We start from the raw sequence: 18,101 nt of genomic DNA, 5'->3' as shown, positions 1-18,101 counted from the left end.
ACATCAGGGTTGCCATGGGAAGAGCATCCTTTCTTGAGGAGAGTGATGGGCACCACTGAGAGCTAAGCAAATAGTAATTGCTCACAACCGCGTTGGCTGCTGTGGGTTTAGATGCCTTGGAGGAAATGTCTGTGGTTGCTATTGTAGTCCTGAAAACTAGGCAAGCACTAAGAGCCAGGCCTATGAATTTATATCCTGTCTCTACTACACAGGGTAACTGGTCAACTTTCTCCATGCCCTTGGGCCCTGGAGTTCCCTCCCCCTGAGTTCTGTTTAATTTCATAATATCTAAGAACTGACCAATCCCCTCCCCCAGTTCTTCATTTTCTGGAGTAAATCTTGAAATATCTATCTTTATTTAGGCAGTATGAAAGCTTACCTTCTCAAGTCATAGTTTTCTTCTCTTTACCAACCTTTATGTCCACTGAACAATAATTATACTGTGGCCTGAAAGACACAGTGTCATTGTGTGGGTTAAATTCAGAGTATAAAAAGGGGGGTTGCATAACAATGAGGCTATAGTATTCTTTGTCATGTTGCAACTGTCCACCTAGGTTATGTGAGAAGGCCCAAAGGTAAAGCCAAGTCACAAAAATAGGTTGCTTTATTACCACACGGCTCCACCCTCGGAAGCATATTGAACAATGCTACACATTTGTGTTGGTAAAGAATGAGGCAGTCTTTCCCTTTATTTTCTTTGGTCAACATTTTCTTTACTTGGAAAAGCAGTCTGTGTGTGAAAAAGCAGGAAACAAAGCTCCACCGTTTGGACTGTACTTTCACCCCTGCTAGTGAAACACCAAATTCCTGCAGTGGGCAAGGCTCCGGGGATGGCATTTTCCACCTTTTCCATTCCAGCCATTTGGCCATCGAAATAAGGACTCTTGTTGATTTTCTTTCTGCTTTTTTTTTTTTTTTAAACCTCAGCATTTGCTTCGGTTTAGGGCTGTTTAACATTTCTCTGCCAAAACAGAACACCTGTACAATAAAGGGGAGAGAAAGAGAGCTAGGGAATGCAGGCCTTTGCCACTGTTCCACTGACCGGCCTATGTAGATGATGCCAAGAAAGTCCAACAAGTCCACCTAGGGTTGTCCAAAGGGCAGCCTTGCCTGGTAGTGCTCCAGTGAGCAGAGTCTTAAGGGGGCACTCTACCAGCCTGTGTTGTTTGGGGGGACTCACAATCTCCATGGCATCATGGTGACAGACCCACAGACATATGCAGCTCTTTTCCAGTGTGTTGGCATCCAAAACACATCTGGCAAGTCCTAAAAGTAGAATTTGATATCCTTTCATATATATTAGAGTACCAGGTTGTAGGGCAAGAAATGGCTGAGTAGAGGCAGGATATAGCTCACATCCTATTTTGCTTTTATGAGCAAGTTGCCTCCACCTTGGCTGTCCTTGTGCACATAGAGGGGAGGTCAGGGAGCTGGGGCAGCTAGGCTCTTCTGTAGACCAATCACAGCTCTAGCCAGGTGGCCCCAGCATTTCTCTCTGCACTGAATTGGCGTTCAGTGAATTATACTGGTTTGTGGAATTGCAGAATCTGAAGAGAGTGAGAAGAGTGAGAGAAAGATGTAACTCGTGAGTTTGTGGTCTTGCCTGGCCTACATTTGATGGGAAAATGCACCTAGGAAAAGGCAGGCTTTAGATAATCAAGACTGCATAGGTGTTCCATAGCAGTCTAGTGCAGAAGTAACTGATCTGCTGTGACTTCAGACCAAAACAGGAGTTCCATCCAATGGCTCTGTCACTTCCTAGCTCTATCATCTTGGACAAGTCGCTGAACCTTTATGAATGTCTGTTTCCTCACGTTTAAAATAGAGATGCCTGAGAGTGTTGCAAGAATCAAACAAGGTAATGTATATTTAAGGGCCTAACCTAATCCTTGGCACTATAGCCTTCCTCCTTATTACATTATCTTCATTATTATGGTTATTCATTTTGTTCTCTAGGAACATGATTTTAAAACATCCTCTCTAATAAAATGGTAATATGCAAATTAACCATCACTCCGCTATATAAGCCACGCCCACCAGCCAAGCCACGCCCACCAGCCAATCAGGGTGAGTATGCAAATTAACCCCAATCCAAGATGGCTACAGCCACAGAGAGCAAGGTTTCCCAGGTAACAGAGTAAGCCAAGCTTTCCATAGCCGTTGCAGGCCTAAGCCTCCACTCAAGCTACAAAGTTTCAATTATAGAAGGTAAACAAATTCAAACAAATGGCGGCAGAATGGAGCTTGAGAGAGCAGGCCAGGGTTGCCGGCGGCAACAGGGGAAGCAAAGCTTTCCGCACACCCTGGCTGGGCCCACCCGCTTAAGGAGACAAAGTTTCAATTGTAGAAGGTGAATTAACTGCCACAGAAATGGCTGCCAGAGCCCCAGGCTTGGCTCCGCTCCAGGCTACAAAGTTTCAATTGTAGAAGAAAAATAAATTCCAGATACCAGGGCCTCCCTTGGGTTGCCAGGGGGCGTGGCCGGCCTGCAAACCACCACAGGCCCCTCGCTCAGGCCGCCCCACACCCCAAGGGAACCCCCACCCTTATCTGTGACACCATTCAGGGCAAACCAGCTGGCCCCCACCCGTGCACCAGGCCTCTATCCTATCTAATAAAAGAATAATATACAGATTGATCATCACTGCAACACACAATATAGCTGCCCCCATGTGGTCAAAGATCCTGCCCCCATGTGGACACAAGATGGCCACCACAAGATGGCCAGCAAGAGAGGGCAGTTGGGAGGCACCCGGCCTGCAAGGGAGGGCAGTTGTGAGGGATCAGGCCTACAAGGGAGGGCAGTTGAGAGGGACCAGGCTTGCAAGGGAGGGCAGTTGGAGGTGATCAACCCTGCAGGAGAGGGCAGTTAGGGGTGACCAGGCTGGCAGAGGAGGGAAGTTGGGGGCAAACAGGCTGGCAGGGGAGCAGTTAAGCATCAACCAGGCTGGCAGCAGAGTGGTTAGGGGGTGATCGGGCTGGCAGGCAGAAGCGGTTAGGGGCAATCAGGAAGGCAAGCAGGCAAGCAGTTGGGAGCCAGCAGTCCTGGATTGTGAGAGGGATGTCCACCAGGATCGGGCCTAAACGGGCAGTCGGACATTTCTCCAGGAGTCCCAGATTGGAGAGGGTGCAGGCTGGGCTGAGGGACAACCCCCTGCCATGCACGAATTTCGTGCACCGGGCTTCTAGTTATCATTATAATTAACTATCATGGAGAACACCCTGTTTCACTGATCAACAGTTTCAAAGTAAGAATAAAGTGCACTTCCTCTATAGAATCTGAAAGTTTTTCTTTTTTAAGTAGTCTAGAGAAATCATGTTTTGATTTATTCAGTACTTAATTTAATTAAGAGTTACTCAAAAAAAGCTTGAATTGTAAATGTTTTCTTTAGGAAGTATTTTTTTTTTTACAAGATTCAGCCTCTCAAAAATTAGTAGTGTGATGTTTACTAAGTCACATATCTTCCTTGGAACACATTTTCTGCATTTATGAAATAATGCCTGAGGTCCTCTCCATTCTCATGTATATGCACAACTCACTTGACCTTTATAAAATCCTAATGAGTTTCTTAAGGTAGAGATTGCTTCCCTCATTTTACAGATTAGCCAAAAGTATTCTAAGAAGTTACAGTGCTTGTCCAAGGTCACCTCAAATAAGCAGAGAGGCTAGGATTTGAACCAAGAACTTGCAGACCTAAGAAAAGTGTTCTGCTCACTGTCTTCAATCGCATGAAAATTATGACGTCTCAAATAATTAGGACACATTAAAGCCTATTAATTGTGCTGTTATACTGGTTTCACAGGCACTTCAGAATTTTATAGTTCTTCATGATTATCATTATAATAGCACTTATTACTATTAAAAATCAGTGATCACCATTCAGGCAGATAGAGATTGCTTTGCAAAGTTTAAAGAGATTGGCAGAATCTGTACTGACCCCTTAATATTCTCAGGACACTGCCACTTGCCCCTAGGTAAATAATTATTTGTTATGCCAAATGAGATTTATTCCCTTTGATGTTATCTCTTTCTCATAACTATAAAGTGTTTAAAAAGGGTGGCAGTTTGACTTTTATTGTCAGTTTTATTCAAAGATGATTATGGTAGTGATAATAATATTAATAGATAACATTTGGTGAGCTCTTACTAAGTGTCAGGCTCTTTGCCTAGTACTTTATGTAGGTTTTTTAATTAAATCCTCCCAATTAAACCTATGGAGTTTTTACATCTCTTACTCTCATTTTATAGTTAAGGAAACTGAGATGGAGAGGATAAATGATTATAGATCTAGTAAGCAGTAGCACCAAACATTAAATTTGGATAATTATGTATTTTTCAGAGCTGGATGGGCTTGTATCTTTAAAATACTATTGAACAGAAGGTTTGTAATTAATTCATTCAGTCTGTATTTGTCTAGGACCTACTGTGTATCAGGCACAAAGTTGATGGTAGAGAGACAATGGTAAAAAAGTCAGATAGACAGTCTTGTATGTAGACAGAAAAAAAGGAATAGTCCCAGGTGAGAAGGATGGTATGTAGAATTACTCAGTTGCTTTTACCGCCAGTCTGTCTCTATCTCAAGAAAACTGAAGGTTTACTGAGTGCCCAGGATTTTACTTTCTCCTGTATCACAACACATTATCTATTAGACTGTTTGGTCTCTTTAGGCTCTTAACGTTAAAAGTCTTAATAAACTAGTTCCCTCACCTCCAGGTCAATCACTGCCAAATTGACTCTAGCACTTTGGTCTTGAGGACATTGAGATACTGCCATTTTGAGAAAGCACATTCAAATCAGAATATTGTCAGTATTGATTAAATTTTGTTGAAAAATAGTCTTAGGGAACACATTCCAACCAGCAATTTTAATTCATTGATCAATTTTCTATAAGAATCAGCTAAATCATTTTCGATTCTTTCCATTCTAATGTTAATGTTATTGAAATTATTTTTATCAAAATCAATTTTTCCACTTAAATTTTAGGTTGAAGATTTGATTTATTGATCAGTTTTGTATCCTTAACCATTTTTAAAGATTTTAGTGGATCTTCTTTTATGAGCATTATTTCTGGTAAGCTCATTTTTCCAAAGTCTGACTTTTCATATTTTGTAAAGTATTGACTTTTCTATCAAAATTCATTTGTGTGGGGTTTTTTTAGTGTTTTTATTTTTAAGTTAGATGTGCATTTTTGGCTGTTATGTTTTATTTCATGCTGATTATTTTCTCTCATGATATTCATTATAAGCAATGATATCTTGTATTTATTTCCTAGCTCATCCATGAAAAATGATTTGAACATATATTTTGTTAAGATGGAAAGGAAAGGAGAACTCAGGCCATGAAGAGACTGGGGATGGTAACAAAGGAACAGAGAGACAGAGTGAAAGGTAGTGGGGAAAAGAAGGATAAATGTGAAGAAAAGAGGAGAAAGTGAGGAGAAGGTGTGGGAGAGGAAGTCAAAACATTTTCATTTTCAGTGTAGAGGCATCCAAACAGTTGGCTCTAAGCAGAGCAGTCTAAATAACCTCTACCATGTAATATTAATTGAACATCCATGTGTTACCTCTTAAAATATGTTGAGGGTAACTCTGTCATTTCAAACAATGGTGACCCTTTTAAGATTTTTTTCCTTTTCAGATCTGCAAGACCTTGCTGTACCTTGATAGAGTCACCTATTTTCTTACTTTTTGCATAGTAACCAGAGGGTGCTCTATGTGTCTGTTTCCTAGCCAACCTATTTTGCAAATGCTTTCTACAGACCTGTGAATGGAAATTTGGACAGTGAGAATGGTTTGGGTGAACCTAGTAAATAATTTTGGGGGAAAAAATGTAGTATCATCTGGAGTAGAAATGCTCCTCCAGAGAGAACATCTTCTAAGGAGGCAGGGAACTTGGTCTCCCCATAGAACTCCTTACTCAGCCCCCCACTGAAGTGAGCCTGAATGATTTGCAGAATGGTATTAATAACACCACCTCAAAGCTACGGAATTAACTGAGGCTGTCAATTCACTAGAAACTGAAGTCTGATTATACTTGGGAAGACTGAGTAAATTCCTCTCTCTACAAACACTGCCTCTACTTTCCAAACAGTCTTTAATCTTATTCCCCTTTGTTATTGAATATTTATTTTTGTGATTACTAGTTTAATGTTTTCCCTTGATCATAAGCTCTACAAAGGAAGGAACTAGGTCTGTTTTGCTCACCACTCTGTACTTTTTAAAAATAAAATCCCTGTCACATAGTAGGTGCTTAATTCACATTTGTTAAAAAACAAAAACAACACAAATTAAGTGAATTGATAATCTAAAGCAAAGGACAGAACATAGCTTTTGGACTTGGTATGAACCAGTTCCTTTGAAGACTTTTCCCGCTTGAATTCTTCACGGGGAGATAGAGAGGAAAGAGGAAGCATGGAGGGGAACATGGATAAGGGTGCTTTTACTTATGCTCCTGTTTCCTAGACTTGAATCTGGTCATCCCCACCATGTTTCCCAGGCAACACCCCATGGCTTGAGTAGGTTCTGCGGCCCAAGGTCCTCCAAGGGAAGTCGGTAGCATGAAAAACTCCAGGGTGCAGACTTGCCTCATGAGAACAAGCTGAGAGAAGAAAGCTGATCATGCCAGCTTTTGACACAAGGAATGGCAGACAACATGAACTCGAGAATGTATCATTATTACTTTAATCTTGGAATTTTTCAGATATTTGAAGGGCACTGCCCCCCCCCCTTCCAGAGCACAAAGAATGAAATTACTTCTAAGTGATGGCTTTAATATAATAAAACCATGAATTGATCTACTTTAGTGTAGGGAAAAAATATGTTAAAGGACTGTCCTTGCCTCTCTCTCTTTGAACTGATTTTCTACCTCTCTTCCTTTCATTCTCTATATTCCAGCAACACAATCGTTTTTCTGTTCTTTGGACAAGTAAGTCTTGCTCTTGCCTCTGGGCCATTAAGTGTTCTATTTCCTCTGCCTAGAATGGTTTTCCTCAAGCTCTTCATATGACTGGTTGCTGCCCATCATTCAGTTCTCTGCCTCAATGTCACGCTCCCATATCTTACCACCCTCTCTAAAGTACCAATTTTCTGGCGTATAAGACGACTGGGCGTATAAGACAACCCCCCAACTTTTCCAGTTAAAATATAGAGTTTGAGATATACCCTCCCTGTAAGATGACACCCGGCGTATAAGACGACCCCTGACTTTTGAGAAGATTTTCCTGGGTTAAAAAGTCGTCTTTTACGCTGGAAAATACGGTACTCCCTGAGTCCTGCTTTTTTTTTTTTTCCTAGCAGTTATCTCTATGATTATCTTAATGCTTCATTCAGTCTTTCATTCATTTTCTCTCTTTGTCCCTACAATGTAAAGTTTGTGAGGAAACAAATGTCTATTTTGTTCACTGTGATATTCCCAGCTTCTAGATTATTACCTGGCATATGGCATTTCATACATTTTTGTCAAATGAATAAATGAATGGTTGAATGAATGGATAAGATTAGAAGAATCTAGGAACTTCAGCATGTACTAGATTCTGTGGTCTTTAGGAGCTAAATTAGGGAGTTTGGATTTTATTCTAGTGTAACATTATCAGTCTAGATCCTGTGTTACAAACAGCAGAATCCACTCTTACTAGTTTAGGCAGAAGAGGAATATTTTGAAAAGATACTAGGTAGCTCTTAGTGAGGGCTACTCTTAGAGTGTTCGGGTCCTAGGCAAATATTTTGTTTCATGTGATGCATGGCAGTTAACAGTAAGTGATAAAGCTAATCCGTGAACACTTACCTGATTAAATGACAATGCAGGTCATGTGGGGCATGTTGGATAAATGCACACCCCCACTCCCCCGCCCTGTAATTTTTAATTGTATACAGATCTGGGCGATTGAAATAGGGGAATATCCCACCTAATCCAGACAACTGGTTTGCTTAATTCAATATATTCAATATATTGAGACATTTCCACATCCTGTATAAATAAGGTAACATGTGCTTGATTGTGAGGTCACTCATTACTTTGCATGTCTTTTATTTCACATTTTATTGTTATCTTAAATTTTTTGGTGTCATGATGAAAGGTATCTTCCAAAACATGGGCATCCTTGAGACTCAGGGCTTGAGACAGAGGCCTCATTTCTCCTGGTCTAAATATGGCACTGCTTACTTAACTTTGGGAAGGCTAAGGAGCCAGTCTGTGAAGCCGTGCCATCAGGATTCCCATCCAACCACACTGGAAACTTCTCTATTGAAAACTCCCTTTCCTCTTGGCACCAACAATGCTTGGGTCTAAATGCCAGCAGTCCTGCTACATTCTCTCTCAGGGAGCCAGGCACTCCCACTGCCATGCTTGTCAGTGATCATTCTCAGTGTGGAGCTCTTTCTCACATTGCTCAGCCTCCAAACCAGTCTCCGACAGGTTTGTTTTAGTGGGTGGAATCCAAGGTTTGTACCTGTCTCCCAGCTGCAAGAGAGTCTGGGAATATGTGTTTTGTTTTTTTTTTTTCAGTTCTATTTTGGAACAGTAGGGCTCCTAAGATGGAAAGTTACTCAAATGTCGGGAGAATTTTCAATGATGTAGCCACAATTAACAGAGATCTAATGCAGCAACTTTTTAGTATCCTATATAATAAAAGCCTAATATGCTAAGTGTCCAGTTGTCTATTCGGCCGTTCAACCAATCAAAGCATAATATGCTAATGATATGCTAAGGCTGCTCAACTGCTCGCTATGACATGCACTGACCACCAGGGGGCAGACGCTCCGACCAGTGGGTTAGTTTGCTGCTGGGGTCTGGCCTATCGGGACTGAGTGAGATGGGCCAGACACACCCTAGAGCCCTCCTGTGGTCCCTCCCCCTGCTGGCCAACTCCTGTGTCCTTCCCCAGCCCTGATTGTGCACCAGTGGGGTCCCTTGGCCTGGCCTGCGCCCTCTCACATTCCGGGACCCCTCGGGGGATTTCGGAGAGCCACTTTCGGACCGATGGCGGAACGACCAGTCGCTATGACGCACAATGACCACCAGGGGGCAGACACTCAACACAGGAGCTGCCCCCTGGTGGTCAGTGCGCTCCCACAGGGAGAGCACTGCTCATCCAGAAGCCGGACTCATGGCTGGTGAGTGCAGCGGCAGTGGCGGGAGCCTCTCCTGCCTCCGCACTAAGGATGTCCAACTAACAGCTTAGGCCTGCGTGGGGAGCAGGCCTAAGCAATCAGTTAGACATCCCCCAAGGGCTCCTGGACTGTGAGAGCGCACTGGCCGGGCTGAGGGACCTTCCCCCCTCCGAGTGCCTGAATTTTGTGCACTGGGACTCTAGTTTTAAATAGGAAATTATGTGATTTATGCTTTTAGATTATAAAAGCACTCTGGGCTCTGATTAGACTATGGATTGAAAGGTAAGCAAGGGTAGCAGCAGGGAGACTGGTAAGCAGGCTGTTGCAGTCTGCTGAGAGAGATATGAGACATGAGGCAACTTGGCCCAGGGTGTGGCAGCAGGGATGGAGAGACGTAGGCAGAGTCTGGTCCAGTGCAACATTGCAAACCACTGCAAGTCCAGTGACATGGGTTACGGATCACCATTTAACTAAGGTGTTTCTATATTAACAATAGAATTTAGTCTTCTACTCCTGAGAAGACATCTATGAAGATGATAGAACAGAAGTTATCAAATTGGTCCTCTAATTTCACATAAGATATTAACTACGAAGATGAGGGCAGAGTATTCCATTTTTCTTAATCAGTATGGTTTTCATAGTCCTGCTTTCAGATGATAACTACATTTTAATTAGTTGAGGTGTCTACACAAGGCAGGTTAACAATGCTAACCTTTTTTCTCTCCTTTCTTTTACATTATTTTTTTATTTGCTAGAACTGCAGCAGGCGTCCAGGGCAAATTGCAAGGCTCCCTATTTCGGTTGGCTCTTATCTCCTAAAGAAGCCAAGGGCCTGGCGTCCACAAACTAAAATTTAATGTGAATGTTGCAAATTGGAGCCACTGCAAAGTGCTTTTAAAATAAATTTCCTGATGATTGCAAAACAAATATTATCAACTCTTTTATTATGAATCTGAAGATAAATATATATAACCTGATCCCAGCCATGACTAAGAGGAATATAGAATTTTTGAGGTTTGGAAGGTTGAAAACCCTTCATAAGGAAGAGGAATTGTGTGATGAGATCTGATTATGAATGATAGAGTGAAACTGAATGAGGGGGAAATTTGAGCTGAATATCAAAGAAAATTTCCTGCAATAGGGTCACCTTTGTGGCGAAAGAACAAACCTTGGAGTCTCTCCAGACAGGTGTAGTCATCACACTCACTCTGCGAGACAGCTGAGTCCCGACCTGGCCAGTCCCGGCCCACACAGGGGAGAGGTCCTTTCGCTCCAAGGCTATCTTTGTTCAGTAGCTGTAATTAGATGAGAAATGAATTTCAGAAGTGATTTAGAGGATTTGCACAGAGCACCCAAAAATGTCAAAGCACCTCTCATGCCTCCATTGCTGCTTGACAGCAGAGGTGAAACAGAAGGTGCCCATGATCACCCACAGGAAATCAGCCTTGTATCATGGCAACAACCTGCTTTGAAGGAAATTATTGTCATTGTAGTCATAATTTATTGATATGAGACACAACAACTTTATTCTAAACAATGGCTGGCTGGCTGGTAGAAGGTCTTCCTTAACCATGAAATGGACAGAAGGGAACACATTGAATGAAGTTCATAATTTGCCATCCCAAAGTATAATGTGCCACATTAGGAAAGGAGTGCTACATTTCAAAATGTATGCTTATATTTCTTGCCTTTTTAAATATATATAATGCTAGACAGATTATAGTTCTTGTGTATTTTGACTTTTGTGTTGCGTTTCAAAGGAAAAACAAAAACTTTGCAAACAAGCTGTGTAAATGACCCCATTTTCCTTTCTTCCAATTGTTGTTTTCAGAGAACCTGAAAGATACATGTAGGAGTATAGGTAAAGGGAAATATGCTGTTGGTTTTTATGAAATTCAGAAGACTGGGGAAAATAGGGATACTTCTTCAATGACCGCCTGTGCACTAAAAATTATATACATTGGTAAGAAAAAGAACAGAAGAATAATGAGAGGGGAGCTAGCCTTTGTTCACAGGTCAGAAGACTCAATTTTTTTTTATTCCAAGTCTTCCCAGATTGATCCATAGATCTAATTCAATCACAATTAAAGTCACAATGGATTTATTTTTATTAGAAATTAAAATGCATATTCTAAATTTGATAAGAACATTCAAAGGTTCTAGAATAGCCAAAACAACATTGAAAAAGAACCAAGTTATAGAACCAATGGTATCTGATTTCAAAACATATTATAAAACTATAATAATTAAGTCAATTTGATGTTGGAATAAAACAGTACTAGGAAAACATTTTATGTAAAGTTCAAATAGTAAACATGTTAGGCTATATATGAGTTATATTATCTCTGTCATAGCTACTCAACTCTGCTGTTATAGTGTGAAAAGAGCCAAATGCAGTGCATCAAGGAATAAGTATGGCTGTTTCTATAAATCTTAATTTAAAGACTCTAAAACTTAAATTTTATAACTTTTACATGTCATGCAAAAACTATTCTTTGGAGTTTTCTCAGCCATTTTGAAATGATAAAATCATTCTTAGTGTGTGGCTGTCCGTGAACAGGCAGTTCACCAGACTGGAACTGTGGGCCATTGTTAGCTGACCCCTGGCGTGGAGAGACAAAAAGATCGATGGAACAAAACAGATAGTGAAGAAATAGGCCTACATATATACGGGCAACTAGTTTTTGACAAAAGTACACAGGGAATTCTGTGGAAAGGATAGTCAAATTGTGACGTAATATTTACATATAGAAAAAATAAAACTTTGATCCACAACCCACAACATATAGAAATATCAATCCCCAATAGGTAATGTAAAACCTAAAGCTATAAAATTTTAGAATAAGGTATAAAATACAATCTTTGTGACCTTGATTTAAAAAGGATTTCTTAGACAATACCAAAAGCATGATACATAAAATAACAAATTTATAAATTGGAGTTTATCAAAACAAGAAGAACAAGAAAAAGTCACTCCTGGAAGACACTATAATTGAAATTAAATATCCATCAATAGGTGAATGGACAAACAATTGTAGTATATTCATACAATCCTCTCTAATAAAATGGTAATATGCAAATTAACCATCACTCCGCTACATAAGCCACGCCCACCAGCCAATCAGGGCGGGTATGCAAATTAACCCCAATCCAAGATGGCTACAGCCACAGAGAGCAAGGTTTCCCAGGTAACAGAGGAAGCCAAGCTTTCCATAGCCATTGCAGGCCTAAGCCTCCACTCAAGCTACAAAGTTTCAATTATAGAAGGTAAACAAATGCGGCAGAATGGAGCTTGAGAGAGCAGGCCAGGGTTGCCGGCGGCAACAGGGGAAGCAAAGCTTTCCCCACACCCTGGCTGGGCTCACCCGCTTAAGGCTACAAAGTTTCAATTGTAGAAGGTGAGTTAACTGCCACAGAAATGGCTGTCGCCCCCACCCCCGAGGGAGCCCCAGGCTTGGCTCCGCTCCAGGCTACAAAGTTTCAATTGTAGAAGGAAAATAAATTCCAGATACCAGGCCTCCACTTGGGTTGCCAGGGGTCGTGGCCGGCCTGCAAACCACCACAGGCCCCTCGCTCAGGCCGCCCCACGCCCCAAGGGAACCCCACCCTGATCTGGGACACCCTTCAGGGCAAACCAGCTGGCCCCCACCCGTGCACCAGGCCTCTATCCTATCTAATAAAAGAGTAATATACAGATTGATCATCACTGCAACACACAATATAGCTGCCCCCATGTGGTCAAAGATCCTGCCCCCATGTGGACACAAGATGGCCACTACAAGATGGCCAGCAGGAGAGGGCAGTTGGCAGGCACCCGGCCTGCAAGGGAGGGCAGTTGTGAGGGACCAGGCCTGTAAGGGAGGGCAGTTGAGAGGGACCAGGCTTGCAAGGGAGGGCAGTTGGAGGTGATCAACCCTGCAGGAGAGGGCAGTTAGGGGTGACCAGGCTGGCAGAGGAGGGAAGTTGGGGGCAAACAGGCTGGCAGGGGAGCAGTTAAGCATCAACCAGGCTGGCAGCAGAGTGGTTAGGGGGTGATCAGGCTGGCAGGCAGAAGCGGTTAGGGGCAATCAGGAAGGCAGGCAGGCAAGCAGTTGGGAGCCAGCAGTCCTGGATTGTGAGAGGGATGTCCGACTGCCCGTTTAGGCCCGATCCCACCAGGATCGGGCCTAAACGGGCAGTCGGACATCCCTCCAGGAGTCCCAGATTGGAGAGGGTACAGGCTGGGCTGAGGGACAACCCCCTGCCGTGCACGAATTTCGTGCACTGGGCTTCTAGTGGATCAATAAAAAAGGAACTATCGATGCATGCTACAATATAGATGAATCTCAAAATAGTTATGCTAAGTTAAAGAAGTCAAACAAAAAGAGCACATGATTCTTAAAAATGGAAACTAATCTGCAGGGATATAAATCAGATGAACTATTTCCTGGGCTTGGGGTGGGTGTGGGTAGGGGCCGCAGGAAGGGTGACCAAAGGGCATGTGGAAACTTTTGGGAGGAATGGATGCATTTATTATCTTGGTCATGGCAATTGTTTTTCAGGAATATTTAGCTGTCAAAACGTATCAAATAGTACACTTTCAATACATGTAGTTTGTTGTACATCCATTATATCAATAAAAAGATTATGCATCATGAAATACCTATGTATTGCAATTATTAGAGAGTTTAAAAATCTGTGATTGACGTGTTCAAGAAAATAAATGACCTGATAGAGATTTTCATTGGAGAAATGGAATGTATAAAACAGTACCAAATATCAGCCTAAAAACGGATAAATACAATTTCTAAAATTAAAAACTTGAGTTAGGTTTAACAAAAAAGTAGACTAACCAAAAGAGAGGATTAATTAACTGGAACATAAAAATTATGTGTTGGCTATTTATTGAGTAATAAACAACCACAAGAACACATTAAACATTCATTTTGTCATTGGTCTGCAGCTCATCTAAGGCAGTGCTGCCTCAGGCAGCATTTTCTAGGGGTGCTCTGCTTCAGGGTACAGGCTTGTGATTAGCTAGATTTCCCTGAACTCCGCGTGCCCACATTGAGGGGAGAGTAGCTTTATGCCAAGGAAATTTAAAATTTATATGGACAGTTTCCTTGAACCACCCAATTACAAAGTTACCAAAACTGACACAAGAAGAAATAAAAAATCTGAATAATACTAGACCCATTATAGAAATTGGGTATATAATTGAAAACAGTCGCTTACAAAGGTCCAGGTTCAAATGGCTTCTGGGTGAAGTCTAAAATTGTTTAAAAGAAAACATAAAATCAATTCTTTAGAACTAGAAAAAAAAATTGGACATTTCCCAACTCATCCTGAAGCGAACATAAATTTAGTAAAAAAATTACAGAGCAATTTCTCTCTTGGACATCGATGTAAAACTCCTAAAAATGTTAGCAAGTTGAATTGAATAATATTTAAAAAGGAAATTATGTCTTGACTAACTTGGGTTTAGCTCAAGAAAGCAATGTTAATTTAACAATTGAAAAATCAATCAATGTAAGTCAAAGTATTAAGAGAACAAATGAGAAAAAATCATGTGGTTACTTTAATAGATGCAGAGATAGCATTTGAAAAATCTAGCAGCCTTTTATGATAATGAAATAATATTTCCTTAATTAGGTAAAGAATATCTACAAAACATCTACAACAATCTTCATACTTAATGGTGAATTATTGTAAGATTTTCCCCAAGACTGGGAATGAAACAAGAAGGCCTACTCACACCAATTCTATTCAACATTGTGCTAGAGGACCTAGCCAGTGTAACAAGGCAAGAAAGAACTAAAAGGCATAATAACTAGAAAGTAAGAAGTAAAACTGCCATTATTCATAGTTACCATGATTTTTTACGTAGAAAATCCAAAATAACTGAAGACAATTTATTAGACTTAATAAGTGAACATGGAAAAATCTATTGAATTTTACATGCAATGTAATAAACCTTCATAGTTCATAAATTTCTGATTGATAAATGCATATATGGTCACCGTACAAAAATGTTGGAGTCAGATGTCAGTGATCTCTAAGGTTAAGATTTTCTTGCATGTGTTTGGGAAGGACCCTACATTGTCAAAACCCAAGCAAATGGTAAAAAACTATTAGAAATCAAAATTTAAAGAATGATGCCACTTAACAGCATCAAATAATCAATTGCTTAACAATAAATCTGATTAAAGATTTGCAATAATTCTATGAAGAGTACTCTAAAATACTATTGAGAAATTAAATAAAACCTATCATGCTCTTGGATTAGCATATTCAACATCGTAAAGATGCCAATTCTTCCCAAATTAACCTATGAATTCAGTGCCATTTCAATAAAAATCCCAACAGATTGTTGGACAGAAACTGATAAGCTGATTCTAAAATTTATACAAAAATGCACATGGGAAGAATAGGCAAGAAAATAATGAATTTGAAGACACATACTACCAGATATCAAAAGTTATTTAACTTATTATAAAACAAAGGTGCTACTTCAGTGCAATGGGGAAAATAATTGCCTTTTTCTATAATTGGCCTTGGAACACTTGGATATCCATAAGGGGAAAAGAATGAATCTTGACTCCTACAACATACCATATCCAAAAATCAATCCCGGCTGTATTGTGGACTTTAAAAGTTAAAACTTTTCAAAGATAACATCAAAGAATTTCTTTGTGAACTTGGGAGAGGCAGGCAAAATGTAATTAATAGCATTTTGTACCAGCAAGAAATTAGCTCAAAAGTGTGAAACAAGCTATAAAGGGTGCTATTCACCTGACCATCTCACTTTAGACCTTACATCTTGATTTTAAATAATTGATTGGAATCCACTTTTATGGACAGGTCTCTACAACAATATCTCAGATGTTTGGGGGGACTTTATAAAGGCAATAATTGGGAAAGAATGTGGAATCACTGTACTTTATTTGGTTTACAATGCAGTAAATGTAAGAATAAATCCATGCAGCAAACTATAAACATTATATAGGGTTTTGATATTTATTTCCAAGTCTATCTCCAAGGATTTAATGAAAACTGGAGCCAGCTGAAGCGAAGGGCTTCTCTGTCTTTTCCACTGCGGTTTAGATTTCTCCTCCTTGTCACTCAGGTCCTGCTCCTGTTTTGTATTCCATGCCAGGCTGGAGGGCTTGGTTATGCTAAAAGCCACCAATGAACCATTCTGCCAAAGCGATAGAAAACATGATAGGAACATGGGCCTGGGAGTCAGACCACTGTCTCTGGAATTCCACTGTGATGCCTACTCTAGGAACTTGGACAATGTGTTACATCTCTCAGAGCCTGTTTCCCAAGGGAGGTATAAGATACGATGCTCAGAAGACTGTTGTGAGGACTACATGAAGATGTTTGTGAAATGTTGACCCAATTTCCAGTTCATAAGAATTCCTTAAAAACGAAAGTTGATTTTTCATTTCTTTTTACTAAGTCTCTTATTGCTAACTGCAAGGAATTCTTAATCTCTGAAAGTTTAGACTTGAAATAAAAGTCCATGTCCATGGATTCTAAAGCGGGCTTTGCTTTTATTAAATATGCTCTACAAATGCCATGTAGTCAATTAATTGTGGGCACTTTCTCTTTCTTCTTGTGCCCACAACTTTGGGTTTCTCTCACCCCCTCTACTATACCTGGCCCTGTGGTACAAAGGAGAGGGTTTATGTGAGCCAAGATTTTTTTTTTAAATCTTTATTGTTGAAAGTATTACATATGTCCCCCTTTTTCAGGTTTTTTATTTTTTAGGGAAAAGAACAAGTCCTAGGTTGGCTCAGAAGTAAGAATGGGTTCTGCATTGTGCAGAGGTGATGAGTCCCATGATACTTCCACATTGCTCTCTCGCTGCTGCAGGAGTCCAAGTTTTACTGGTTCAAAACATGTGGCACAAATTATGTCAGAGGCCAAAGTTACTCATAAGCAGAACCTTGCCTTTCTTTATAGGACTTTGTCACAGGTCCTCCTTGTTTTACGTGTGGACGCCGGACTGTTCTGCGGCGGGTGAAACCTTTCCTTTGAGCTATTCCATGGATTCCAGCTCATGCCTCTCCCTCAGATGTTCCCCTGTTGAAGAATAGGGTATTTTTTAAATTTACAAATGTGAAAACCTGCAGCCAGGCATATCTCCTTTACAATGCAGTGAACCTTCCAAACCCTTGTATTAGTCTCTCGGAACCAAACAAATTACATGCCACAGTGCGCTGTATATCATGCCCAGAATGTTTATACTGTCTGGCTGAGTGGGGCTTGGGAATGGGCTTCTCTGGTGAGCTGGAGCAGATTGTGTCTTTGACTGACAAGCTGCCATTTTCTTGAGATTCGATGATTTGGGGTCCTTCACCTACCCATGCAAACAAACCTTAACCTCAGAGATCTTTGGCACTTGACCTCAATATTTTTATACAGTAATCATACATACATTTATCACTCGGAGCTTTATGAACAGTGAAGGTTTATTACACTGCACTCAAACCTCATTTAACCTTTTCTCTTGAAGCAATACTTTAAAACAGAGTTGAGAGAGTTTGTACAACCAAGGCAGTTGGTTCACCCTCTTTTGTGCTTCCATTCCTGAGGAGCCTTTGTCATGGAGGCTTGTGGTCAGTAGATGTTTTCTGTAATCTTGAGGAAACGTACCCTCCTACTTGCATGTATTCTCTAGGGGACTCTAAGTCCTTGGAAGCTTTTGAGTTGGCAGAAATTTTGTAATACGGAGACCTGAGAATTGCTTGGTCTTTGGTAGCAGGGATCAGATTTGTCCTTTGTATACACCATTATCACTTTCATCTCCAAGAGTTTTGCTTATACTTTTCCCTATTTCCAATCCATGCTTCAGCCATTGTGGAGGAGCCGCTTCCCACCTGGTGGTTATTATTTCTTCTCTTACAATTCTGGCCCATATGAAACTCCATTCTCTAAAAGTTTCTTCCTGCCTGAACCACAAAATACAACATTTCATTACCATGCCAATATTTGTTGCTATCACTTTT

Source organism: Cnephaeus nilssonii, assembly GCF_951640355.1.
Source record: "Cnephaeus nilssonii genome assembly, chromosome: 15".
Taxonomy (NCBI): domain Eukaryota; kingdom Metazoa; phylum Chordata; class Mammalia; order Chiroptera; family Vespertilionidae; genus Cnephaeus; species Cnephaeus nilssonii.
This window is presented reverse-complemented; position numbering follows the sequence as displayed.